Genomic DNA, 12,811 nt, shown 5'->3' with positions numbered 1-12,811 from the left:
AAACAAAACAAAAAAACAAAAAACACACACAGAAGAAGAAGAAGAGAGAGAGAGACATCTACAATTCCATGCATTTGCAGCTGTGAGTAGGACTTGCAAAATCTGCTGTTATCGACCCTTTGGAGCCTGTTTCTTGCACTAGTGATGAAAGCACAGAGCAGCCACGAGCATCCTATCCCCAAACAAGAACCCACCAGAGCGTTTACAAAAGGTGGGAGTGAGTAGTCAGCGCAAAGTCGAGTTCCCCGCGTGTTCCCAACATGGTACATGCTCATCAAAACAGAAAAGAAACCGCCAGCCACTGTGGGCTCAGGTGCGGTGAATCTCTTGCATCACTGTCAAAGGCATCAACCACGTCTCAAGATGTGTTAGAAAGGCTAAAAATTCATACAAAACCTGCTGTACATTAAGACAAAGGTAGACTGAAATGTGTCATTGTCTGGCTCTTGAAATAAAGTAATGGTTTCCATAAAAAGCACGGGTGGCTATTGCCTTGATGCTGAACAGCGCCGGCTCTAGAATTCTGTGCAATTCTGCACAAACTGTTTTCCACTTATTGTGAACTACAATATGACCAAGTTCAAAGGCAAATCACAACAACAACAACAACAACAAACTGCCATTGTCTTAAATTCTGTAGGCTAAGAGTCTCAGACAAGCTGCGGTGGAAAGCCACGGTGGAGAAACCCAGTGGAAGCAAAGGCGCGGACACTGTAGGTTCTGGAGTTGGAGGAAATTGGAGTAAAAAGTTGATGTTGTGTGCACTACTTTTAGACGCTCTAGGAAGACCCGAAATCATGATAGCCGTACCAGTCTGTGAAAAGGTCAGTGTAGCCTGCTGTCGCCGAGTTGCCTCGGTACCCAGTCGGTACCCGTAGCTTCCATACCTAGCACCGGCAATCTTGTAGCCTCTGTCTTTGGCTCCACCAAATCCGCTGCCTCGCCCTGGCCCGCGGATATTCCCTCCTCAGCCTCGGCCTCCAAGGTTGGGGGGCGGGGCACTTCGTTGTGCATGGGGCCTCACACGCTGAAGCTGGGGCTATGGGGCTTGGCAGCAAATTTCAGCCTGCCTCCGACACGGACGGGGGCTCTCTTCTTTTTGTTGGCTTCCTGGGCGAGAGCGAGGCATCAGGAAAAAGCTCCTCTAGCGCAGCAAGGTCTGCGTAGACCTTTGCCACTTTTTTGTTCTAGCCAGCCCCTTGAAACGTCCGTCGGTCCCCCTCCGCCTCGGAGCTGAGCGCGTCCTTGAGGCCACGCCTCTTTTTGTTCAGCTCCATAGCTGGGTTCTGGCGGTGCTTAGTCAGGATCCGCCCCTGCTCAGCCATGGCACCTGTGGGGAAGGCCGCGCTGGGGGTGGAGATGGCTTCCACCACGGGGGCGGGGGCCCCACCGCAGCTTGTCTCCTCCTCAGTCCTCCCATTAACTGGAGTCCCTGCCTTTGGCGCCCGTGGGCAAGCCCATGTCCTGCACGGCCACGTGCAGCTTGGTTCTTCCTGGACGGCCCCGAGGCCTGGAACGAATTGCCATCCACCTCCACCGATATGGTGAAGATGGACGCGGGCACGGGGCCTGTCTATGAAACCAGCTTGTACTGCAGCCCTGGCTTCAGCTGGTTCAACCTCATCAGCGCGTTCATGGCCTGGGGAGGCTCAGCCTTCTCCTCTTTCTTCTGAATCTTCTTTTTGCTGGTCGACTTCTCCCCATCCTTTTCCATTGGGCGTTTCATGGGTGTAATGGCGTAGGTGGTGCTGGGAGGTCTTTGAATGATGTAGTCCACGGGTTTTTCATTCTTTCGTTTCTTGGGCATCTTGGAAGGCAGGGGGTCCATACCCAGGACTTTATGGAACTGGCTAAATGCTGCAAGCCACAGGGCATGCTACATACTCTGTGTGATATCTTCCCATTGCTGCCTGTCTAGATGCCCAATAGCATCAGTGGCTTCTTTTTCACAAGGGTCATAAATGCCAGAACCATTTGGCATCACGATGCCTGACGCCAGACACTTCAGCACCCTCCGCAGGGCCCTTCTGGCACAAAAGCTCCAGTGGCCATTCTCTGAGAGGATCCCAGGTGGGCACACAGATGACAGTGACACAGGACTTCAGCCTGTTGGCTCTGGCCTGAAACCACTTGGCCTGGTGGAGGGACACAAGACAGCAAGGCATCTCCTGTCCAGAACGTCCAGGGGTTGTTGACTGATAGCATTACTCCAGCTGATCATTTCTCCATCTCTTCTCTGACAATGGGGGAGGTCAGGTGGATGGTCACGGACAACGGAGGCTTTTTTTGTGTTTTTTATCACAATTGCAGCATCGTCCACAGACCGCAGTTTCTCATACTCCTGTTAGGGCAGCGAGCTGGATTGCCAGGTTGTCAGCCACCTTGTCCAGGAGGGTGGTTTGGGCTTCTCCTTACAGAGCAGCACCAGCTCCAGATCCAGGTCCCCCTTGGCCACAAGGCCGACCCACATGATGCCCCGCAGGGTTCTGGTTATGTGCTTCATCTTCTCCCCCGCCCCTTCTTGGCTCTCGTCCCCAGCGAACATGTCCACGTTGTCGGCCTCGGCCTGGGCCCTGCTGCCTTTCTCCTGCTGTTCGACCCAATCGGACACAGCTTTGAGGGCCTGCTTGGTGTGGAGCACCATGTTTGGCACGGCCTCCAGCTCCTCTTGTGTTGGCTAAACTGAAGAATGCTTTGCCACCACATGGAGATCATCATTCACAAAAATTCACATTGGACGCATTTTTACTTCTTTTTCTATAGTGTTTGGAAATCAAGCTTCTGTTTTTCAGATTATAACAGATGCCCCTGGTGTTGCCAATACTTCAGCTATCTTCTGAGTAATCTCAAGACTCTCCCTCATTCTACTTCCTGAAGAAATAAAGGCAAAGATGTGCTTGAAGTCCCCAAGTTGGGGTTCTGGCGGTGCCAGTTACAGCGCACGCTAGAGCTCTGCCCTTATTGGCATCCCCTTCCCCTACTGTAGCCAATGCCGCCACCCTCCTGCCACAGCCCACTGGGGTCTTCCCCCAAAAGCCACGCGGTATGCACCGGGCTGCTGAGTCCACCTGCAATGGCGAGAAGAGGAGGAGGAGGTGGCGGGGCCCGGGGCAAGTGGGCAGGTTGGTGGGCATGTGCCTAGACCCACTGCTAAAGTATACACGGAGGAACTTGCAGTGAAAGAATGGGGAAATATAACAAAAAGGTTTCTGAGTTTGGGCTGTTGAGGGGAATTCCAGTAGAAGGTTTCTCAAGGTATCTCAAGCCACAGGGTATTCATTTTCTGTTGCTGCTCTAACACATTTATTATCTCCCAATTCTGCAGGCCAGATGTCCAACACAGGTCTCATTGGGCTAAAAGTAAGATGCTGGAGGGCTGCATCCCCTTCTGGAAGTGCTAGGGCACATTTTTTTCCTGCTCATGCAGGCTGTTGGCAGATTTTAGTTCATTTCAGTTGTGAGACCAAGGTCTCTACTTTCTTACTGGTACCGGCCTTTCCCAGCTTGCACAGGTGGCCCACATTCCTTCACTCCTGTCTTCGTCCTTCCACTTCAGCTGTGGCAGGTGGAGTCCCTTCTCACACTGTCACATCCCTCTGACCCTTCTTCCATCTCTTCTTGACCACAGCTGGGAAAGCTGCCCTGCTTGTAAGGACCCATGTGATTGCATGAGATCCACCTGGATAATCCAGGCCAAGATGATCTTTCTTCAAGTTCTCCAGCCCTAATCACATCTGCAAAATCTCTTTTGCTGTGTTGGTAAATAAATTCAATTTCTGGGGACCAGAACATGGGCAATTTTGGTGAGGGAAGGCATGATTCTATGTACTGCATACAGAAAGACCCCCGAATCCATATTGCTAACCCGGATGTTAGACTGTAAAACTGCAAGATAGGGTGCTTTTTAAAAATTTCACTTAAGTTATGCAAGTTTCAAATATTTCATATATACAGATTTAGGAACATAGTGATACTTCCTCCCCTTCCCCTCCCTCCTGCCCACACTCCAACCCTTCTTCCTCTTCCCTCTCCCATTCCCACTCTTAATTTTTACAAAGATTTATTTTCAGTTTACTTAATGATCGTAAAGTTAACCCTACACTAAATAAAAGAGTTCAACAAATAGTATGAAGAAAAAAACCCACTGTTCCTCTACAGAAGACACAAGGAATGTAAACAATCATCAAATCGCAAAAAGTCCATTTCTCTCCAATACATTACATTCCAGGTACTCTATTAGTTACCTCAGATCAGGGAGGACATGTGGTATTTGTCTTTTTGGAGCTAGCTGATTTCACTAAGTATAATGGTTTCCAGTTGCATCCATTTTGTTGCAAAAATAAGGAATTTCATTTTTTTACAGCTGAATGGTACTCCATAGTTTATATTTACCATAATTTCTCTATCCAGTCAACAGTTGATGGACATCTGGGTTGATTCCCTATCATAGCTATTGCAAATTGTGCTGCAATGAACATGGGGGTACATACAACTCTTTCACATACTGATTTCTTTTGGTTTGGGTAAATTCTCAAGAGTGGGATGTCTGGGTCACATGGTAGGTCTATATTCAGATTTCTGAGGTATCTCCATGTTGTCTTCCATGGTGGCTGTATCAGTACATACCCACCAACAGTGGATTAGGGTACCTTTGCCCCCACATCTTCAACAGCATGTGTTGTTTGTTGATTTCTGATTGAGAGCCATTCTAACTGGAGTGAGGTGAAACCTCATTGTGGTTTTCATTTGCATTTGCATTTCAACAGGGTGCTTTTTTGTATTTTGTAGTTAATCATTTTTATTTTTTGTATTTTATACTTATACATATTTTTATTTAGTTATTGTAATAGAATGAATGAATGTGCTCCCTCCAGAATTGATCCTAACTTCCATTATGTTTCCCTTTCCCTCTCTCTCCTTTCAAGTCTTTGAGTGGAATGCCTAACTTTTTTTTTTTGACAGGCAGAGTGGACAGTGAGAGAGAGAGAGACAGAGAGAAAGGTCTTCCTTTTCCGTTGGTTCACCCCCCAAATGGCCTCCGCGGCTGGCGCGCTGCGGCCGGCGCACCGTGCTGATCCGATGGCAGGAGCCAGGTGCTTCTCCTGGTCTCCCATGGGGTGCAGGGCCCAAGCACTTGGGCCATCCTCCACTGCACTCCCTGGCCACAGCAGAGAGCTGGCCTGGAAAGGGGGCAACTGGGACAAAATCCAGTGCCCCGACTGGGACTAGAAGCCGGTGTGCTGGCGCTGCAAGGCGGAGGATTAGCCTAGTGAGCTGCGGCGCCAGCCGAATGCCTAACTTTTCACCAGTGGTGAAGTCAGTTGTTTTACTTCATTCTTCACTCTTCACCCTTTGAAGAGTGTGATAAGGCAGAAGGAAGGGAAGCCCGTGGTGGCCACCACTTGCTTGGTGAACAGAGTGTGAGCCTTAGGATGTGCAAAAGGAGGCTCTTGGTTTGGGTAAGGAGATAACCTGCATTGGTTGGCATAAAAGTGAAAGAAGGGCCAGCGCTGCGGCTCACTAGGCTAATCCTCCGCCTTGCGGCGCCAACACACCGGGTTCTAGTCCCGGTTGGGGCACCAATCCTGTCCCGGTTGCCCCTCTTCCAGGCCAGCTCTCTGCTGTGGCCAGGGAGTGCAGTGGAGGATGGCCCAAGTCCTTTGGCCCTGTACCCCATGGGAGACCAGGAGAAGCACCTGGCTCCTGCCATCGGATCAGCGCGGTGCGCTGGCCGCAGCGCGCCTACCGCGGCGGCCATTGGAGGGTGAACCAACGGCAAAAGGAAGACCTTTCTCTCTGTCTCTCTCTCACTGTCCACTCTGCCTGTAAAAAAAATAAAAAAATAAGTGAAAGAAAATAATTAGGAATGCATAGAGGCTGGATGGTGAGGAGAGAAAGGATCCTTTGGCTGGAGACTGGACCCTGAGTTAGTGTCCTGGGGCTACTGTAATGAAATATCAAAAACTTAGAGACCTAAAATAACAGAAATTAATTTCTTATAGTTCTGGAGCCTAGAAGCCCAAAATCAAGGTGTCAGAGCTGTGTTTTCTCTGTAGGCTCCAAGGAAAAGTCCTTCCTTGCATTTTTTGGCCTCTGGGGGTTGTCAGCAGTCCTTGGCATTGCTTGGCCTGTGGCAGTGTACCTCCAATCATTGCGTCCCTGTGTGTGTGTGTGTGTGTGTGTCCAAATGTCCATTATCTTAAAGGATAGCAGATGTCATCTTAACTTGATTCCATTTGGAAAGATGCTATTTCCAAAGGCCACTTTTACAGGTTCCAAGTAGACATGAATTTTCAAGGGATACTATCCAGACTCCTAGTGTGTGCCTTGAGTAAGAAAATGAAATCTTAATGTTCCATTTATCTGGAAGGTTATATCTACTGAACAAATGACTGATGAATATGGCCAGTCCAATCCAAAGGCCCAAGGTCCAGGAACACCAATAACTGAGGGCTGGATGTACCAGCTCAAGCAGAGAGAATTCACTCTTCCTACCCCTTGGTGTTCTATGGGGAACCTCAGCAGACTGAATTGCACCTCAGTCTACCAATTCAAATGCTAGTTTCTACTCTAGAAACATCCTCATTCACACACCCAGAAATAGTCCCTCAAGTTGATGCATAAAATTATCCGTCACAATAGATTTTGCTTTTTAAGAGTAGTTTTTAAGTTCACAGCAAAATTGAGCAGAAGTATAGAGATTTTCCATATACCCCATGCCCCTGACAGGTGCACAGCCTCCTTAGCTGTTAACAACCTCCACCAGAATGGCAGAGTTCTTCCAGGTGATAAAATCACATTACAGTGTTATCACTCAGAGTCCATAGCTTACATCAAGGCTTGCTCTTGGTATATTTTATGGGTTTGGACAAATATGTGATGACATGTACCAATCATTGTAGTATCATGCAGAGTGGTCTCACTGACTACAAACCTTTGTGCTCCACCTATTTATTCATTCACCCCTCCCTTAACCTCTGGAAACCACTGGTCTTTTTACTCTCTCCATAGTTTTGTCTTTCCCACAGTATCATATAGTTGGGATAACAGAGTATATAGACTTTCAACGTGAATTCAACTTAGTAATAAGCATTTTTAAGTTTTTGTCATGTCTTTTCAGGGCTTAACAGCTCCTTTCTTTTTACTACTGAGTAATATTCCATTGTCCTGATGTATCAGTCTATTTATCCATTTATCCATCAAAGGACACCTTTATTTATGTCCAGTTTTGGTAATTATGAAGAAAGCTGCTATATACATCCATGTGCAAGTGGATACAAGTTTTCAACTCCTTCAGATAAATACCAAGATGTATGATTGCTGGATCATATAATAAAAGCATGTTTAATTTTGTAGGAACTTGCCAAACTATCTTTCAAAGTGGTCGTACCATTTTACATTCCCATCAGCAGGGATAAAGTATTCCTGCTGCTCCCCATCCTTGCCACCACTTGGTGCTGTCAGAATTCTGGATTTTGGCTGTCCTCCTAGGTGGATGGTGGTATCTCATTACTGTTGTGATTTGCACCTCCCTGGTGACAGGATGAGCAGCATCCTGTTATGTCATCCATATTTCTGCTTTAATGAGGTGTCAAAGTCTCCAACCCATTTTCTTATCTGGATATCTATTTTCTTATTGATGAATTTTAAAAGTTCTTTGTCTATCATGAATAATATATCTTTATTGATATTTCTTTTGTAAATATTTTCTCCTGGTCTGTGACTTGTCTTTTCACTCTCTTGACTGTGTCTTGCAGAGCATACATAGGTTTTTAATTTTAATAAAATTAATTCCATCAATTCCTTCTTTCTTTCTTTTTTTTTTTTTTTTTTGACAGGCAGAGTTAGAGAGTGAGAGAGAGAGACAGAGAGAAAGGTCTTCCTTCCGTTGGTTCACCCACCAAATGGCCGCTACAGCTGGCACACTGCACCAATCTGAAGCCAGGAGCCAGGTGCTTACTCCTGGTCTCCCATGCGGGTGCAGGGCTCAAGTACTTGGGCCATCCTCTGCTGCCTTCCCAGGCCACAGCAGAGAGCTGGATTGGAAGAGGAGCAACCGGGACAGAACCGGCGCCCCAACTGGGACTAGAACCCAGAGTACTGGCGCCGCAGGCAGATTAGCCAAGTGAGCTGCGGCGCTGGCCTCCATCAATTCTTTCTTGCCTGGATTGTGTATTTGGTGTTCATTTAATAAGTCAGTGCCAAACCCAAAATGATATAGCTTTTCTCCTGTGTTATTGCCTATGTTTATAGTTTTAGATTTTATATTTACATCTGTGATCCATCTTGAGTTAATTTTTGTGATGGCTGTCAAGCCTGTCTAAATCCATCTTTTTAGCATGTGGATGTCCAGTTCCAATATCATTTTTTAAAAAGATTTATTTATTTATTTATTTGAAAGAGTTACAGAGAGAGAAGGAGATAGAGATCTTCCATCCTCCGAGTTCACTCCCCAGATGGCCACAACAGCCAGGGCTGGGACAGGCCAAAGCCAGGAGCCAGGAGCTTGTTCCAGAGCTTCCATGTGGGTGCAAGGCCCCAAACACTTGGGCCATTTTCCCGCTGCTTTCCCAGATGCATTAGCAGGGAACTGGATGGGAAGTGGAGCAGCTGGAACATAAACCAGCACCTAGATGGGATGCTGGTGCTGCAGGTGGCAGCTTTACCCACCCCGCCACAATGCTGGTCCAGTTGACTATATTTTTGCAGGTCTACATACTTGTGGCCTCACTACTCTGTTCCATTTGCCTATTCTTTTGTCAGTGTCCTACTGTTTTGATTACTGTAGTTTTTAAAAAAAAGTATCAAAATCAGATAGTGTCAGTCTTCTAACTTTTTTCTCCTTTAGTATTGTTTGGGTGACTCTGGGACTTTTGGCTTTCCATATAAACTTTAAAATTAGTGTGTCAATATCCACAAAATAACTTGCTGGAATTTTGACTGAAATTGTTTTTAATATATAGATCAAGTTGTGAAGAACCGACATCTTGAGAGCATTGGGTCTTTGTAACAATGAATATGAAATATCTCTTTCTTTAGTTACTTTTTGATATCCTTCTTTGGAATATTTTTTTATTTTTCTTCATACAAGTCTTATACACTTAAAAAAAAAAGATTTGGGGGGCCAGCCCAGTGGTGTAGTGGGTAAAGCCACTCCCTGCAGTGCCAGCATCCCATATGGGTGCCGGTTCAAGTCCTGGTTGCTCCACTTCCAATCCCGCTGTCTGCTATGGCCTGGGAAAGCAGTAGAAGATGGCCCAAGTTTTTTGGCCCCTAAGCCCTCATGGGAGACCGGGAGGAGGCTTCTGGCTCTCTAGCTTCAGATGGGTGCAGCTCTGGCCATTGAGGCCTTCTGGGGAGTGAACCAGCGGATAGAAGACATCTCTTTCTCTCTGCCTCTGCCTCTTTGTAACTCTGCCTTTCAAATAAATAAATTTTAAAAAAAAGTTTTTTTTAAAAAAAGATTCACACTCAAGTACTTTATTTTGGTGGGGTTGCTAAAGTAAATGGCACTGTGCTACTTTTTGGTGGCATATAGTAAAGTAGTTGATTTTTAGATATTAATATAATAATATTATATCCTGCAACCTCACACTAATTGGTTAGAGGAGGGCTTTTTTTTTATTTTTTTATTTTTTTTTTTGGTCAGTTCTTTTGGATTTTCTTTCTTTCTTTTTTCTTTTTTTGACAGGCAGAATTTAGACAGTGAGAGAGATAGAGACAGAGAGAAAGGTCTTCCTTTTTCCTTTGGTTCACCCCGCAAGTGGCCGCTACGGCTGGCGCGTTGCGCCGATCTTAAGCCAGGAGCCAGGTACTTCCTCCTGGTCTCCCATGCAGGTGCAGGACCCAAGGACCTGGGCCATTCTCCACTGCACTCCCGGGTCACAGCAGAGAGCTGGACTGGAAGAGGAGCAACCAGGACAGAATCCGGTGCCCCAACCGAGACTAGAACCCGGTGTGCTGGTGCCACAGGTGGAGGGTTAGCCTAGTGAGCCACGGCGCTGGCCCTGGATTTTCTACATAGATGATCATATCATCTGAAAATATAGCTTTATTTCTTCTTCTCAAATCTGTATATCTTTGATTTTCTTTTTTTTTCTTGTTGTATTAGTTAAGCTTTCTGGTATGATTTGAAAAGCAGAGGTGAGAGCAGACTTACTTGCTTTGTCCTTGATCTTACGGAAAACCACAGCTTTTAACCACTAAATAGTCAATTCTATAGTTTTTTAATTTTTAATTTTTGTAGATAGTCTATATCAAGTTGAGGAAATCCCCCTTTATTCCTAGTTTAATGAGAATTTGCAAAGGAGTTTGTCAAATACTTCTTCTGCATCTATGATATAGTCATGTAACTTTTCTCCTTTGGTCCGTTGATATGATATATTACATTAATTGATTTTCAAATGTTGAAGCACGTATACCTGGAATCTTTTTCTATATTATTGGATTCAACTTGCTGATATTTTATTGAGGATTTTTGCCTCTGTGTTCACGAGAGATTTTGGTCTATAGTTTTCCCTTATTGTAATATCTCAGGATGGTTTTGGTAATGGAGTGATTAAGGCTTCACAAAACAAGTTAAAAAGTATTCCCTTTGCTTCCGTCTTCTGCATGAGATTGTAGAGAATTGATATAAGTTTTTCCTTAGATGCTTGGCAGAATTCACCAGTGAATACATCTTGGCATGGTGCTTTCTATTACAGAAGGTTAGTAATTATTGATTCACTTTCTTTGAAGATACAGACCTATTCAGAATGTCTGTGTCTTAATATCTTTATTCTACTCTTGGCATGGCTTTATTTTCTAGGTCAGCTTTCTCTCTAACACAAGCCAGGTGCCTACCAGTAACCTCTGTCTCACATTCTCCTAATTTAAGAGACACACAGAAGAATTTTATCTCCTTCAATGACTGAATGTGACATTGGTCTAACTGGTCAGTTTGTGAAGGTTTACGTAGTGAGCTGAATAGTGCTTTCCTCCTGAAATTCATGTCCACCTGGAACCTCAGAATGATAACTTTATTTGGAAAAAGAATCTTTGCAGATGTTAAACTAAGGATCTTGAGGAGAGATCATCCTGAAATTAGGGTGGGTGCTAGATCCAATGACTAGCATCCTTAGAAGAAGAGAGGAAGACACATAGAAAGGTCGAGAATAGGGCAATGCAATAGGATGCAGAGACTGGAGTGCAATATGTACACATCATGGGGTTCATTTATATTGGCTTAACAGTGTTGTCCTGGGATTTGGAGTCAGTTCAACATGGGTCTCATCACCACCACTAACCATCTCTTAGTAGGAGTGACATAAACATAAAATGCCCCATCTGCAAATAAGTGGGGCACCTCACCAGGTCTGGTAGACACATGCACGATTTTCCAGAGTGGGTGATTTCTGCCTGCTTCTTTGGGGAGTGAAGTAACCAGCTGATGGTAGGAAAGGCATTCGTAGCAGATGCCATTGGCATGCACTCACATTTCTCGCCATATTGGTACCTGGCCCATATTTCTGCACATGATGGTCTAACTCACACCTGCCAGCACCTGAAGTTCTTTGTCTGAGGCTTCCCCTCACCAGTCAGAGCCCACTTTCCCTGCATATGCAGGAGGCTGGAATGCCAGAGGATTAATCACTCCCAGGACACCCCTCAACCAATGACTGGCAAGAGTTGGTGAATAAATAGCCCAACCTTTTCATCCCTCAGTTGGGAAACTCTGAGGCCGGTTTACACCATGTCCCAGCCATCCTCATTCATCGCCATTTGTAACTAGCTTATCAGTGCATCCTTCACTGGCTTCCTTTCCTCCCCTGTCTCACCTCTCTACTCCCCAGCTGGCATGTCCCATGATCCTCGCCCTCCCAAATTACTTGCATTTGAATCCCTGTCTTCAGGGAGAACCTCCTATTGGACATAATTCCAAAGAGGAGCATAAAAACACAAGCATGGAGGGCTGACACTGTGTTGCAGGGAGTTAAAGCCCTGACCTGCAGCACTGGCATCCCATATGTGTGCCAGTTTAAGTCCCAGATGCTCCACTTTCAATCCAGCTCCCTGCTAATGTGCCTGGAAAAAGCAGCAGAGGATGGCCCAAGTGCTTGGGCCATTGCCCTGGAAAAAGCTCCTGGCTCTTGGCTTCTGCCTGGCCCAGCCCCACTTGTCACAGCCATTTGTGGAGTGAACCAGTGGATAGAAGATCTCTCTGTGTCTCTCGCTCCCTGTGTCTACCTCTTTCTGTAACTCTTCCTTTCAAATAAATAAAATAAGTCTTTAAAAAAAAAACCCACAAGCATGGAAGTCTCAAAAGAAACTTAAGAAGTTGTCCAGATTATTGGAGAATCTGTTACTTGGTCTAGAGGACTAATAGATGAAGAATCACCTGGACCTGTAAATAAATGGGCACCATGATATAATGACTTATATATTTTTCCCCAGAAACCTTTTATTTAAGGTATAAAAACCTTATGAATTTCATAATTACAACTTTACGAACATAGTGATTCTTCCCATCATACCCACCCTCCCACCTGCACTCCCACCCATCTTCCTCCTCCCTCTCCAATTCCCATTTTTGTTTCTAAGATCTTAAGACTGCTTTTGCTGTTTCCCAAAAGTTTTGATATGTTGTATTGTCGTGTTCATTCATTTCAAGAAATTTTTAAATTTCTTTTTTGATTTCTTCTATGTCCCACTGTTCATTCAGGAGTGTGTTGTTCAGTCTCCAAGTGTTTGCATATGTTCCAGAGATTCCTGTTGATTTCCAACTTCATTTCACTGTGGTCAGAGAAGATGCATAGTATGATTTTGATTTTTT

The 12,811-nt window shown here is 45.4% G+C and overlaps 1 pseudogene; it reads right to left on the bottom strand.

The window, feature by feature from the left end:
- Nucleotides 1-779: 779 nt before the first annotated feature.
- LOC133760767 (interleukin enhancer-binding factor 3-like) lies at nucleotides 780-2,743 on the bottom strand (annotated as a pseudogene).
- Between the last annotated feature and the right edge of the window lie 10,068 nt (nucleotides 2,744-12,811).

This window comes from Lepus europaeus, chromosome 5 (genome assembly GCF_033115175.1).
Source record: "Lepus europaeus isolate LE1 chromosome 5, mLepTim1.pri, whole genome shotgun sequence".
In the NCBI taxonomy this organism is placed as follows: Eukaryota; Metazoa; Chordata; class Mammalia; order Lagomorpha; family Leporidae; genus Lepus; species Lepus europaeus.
Note: the sequence above shows the minus strand (reverse complement) of the source record. Positions and strands in the feature narration are given on the sequence as shown.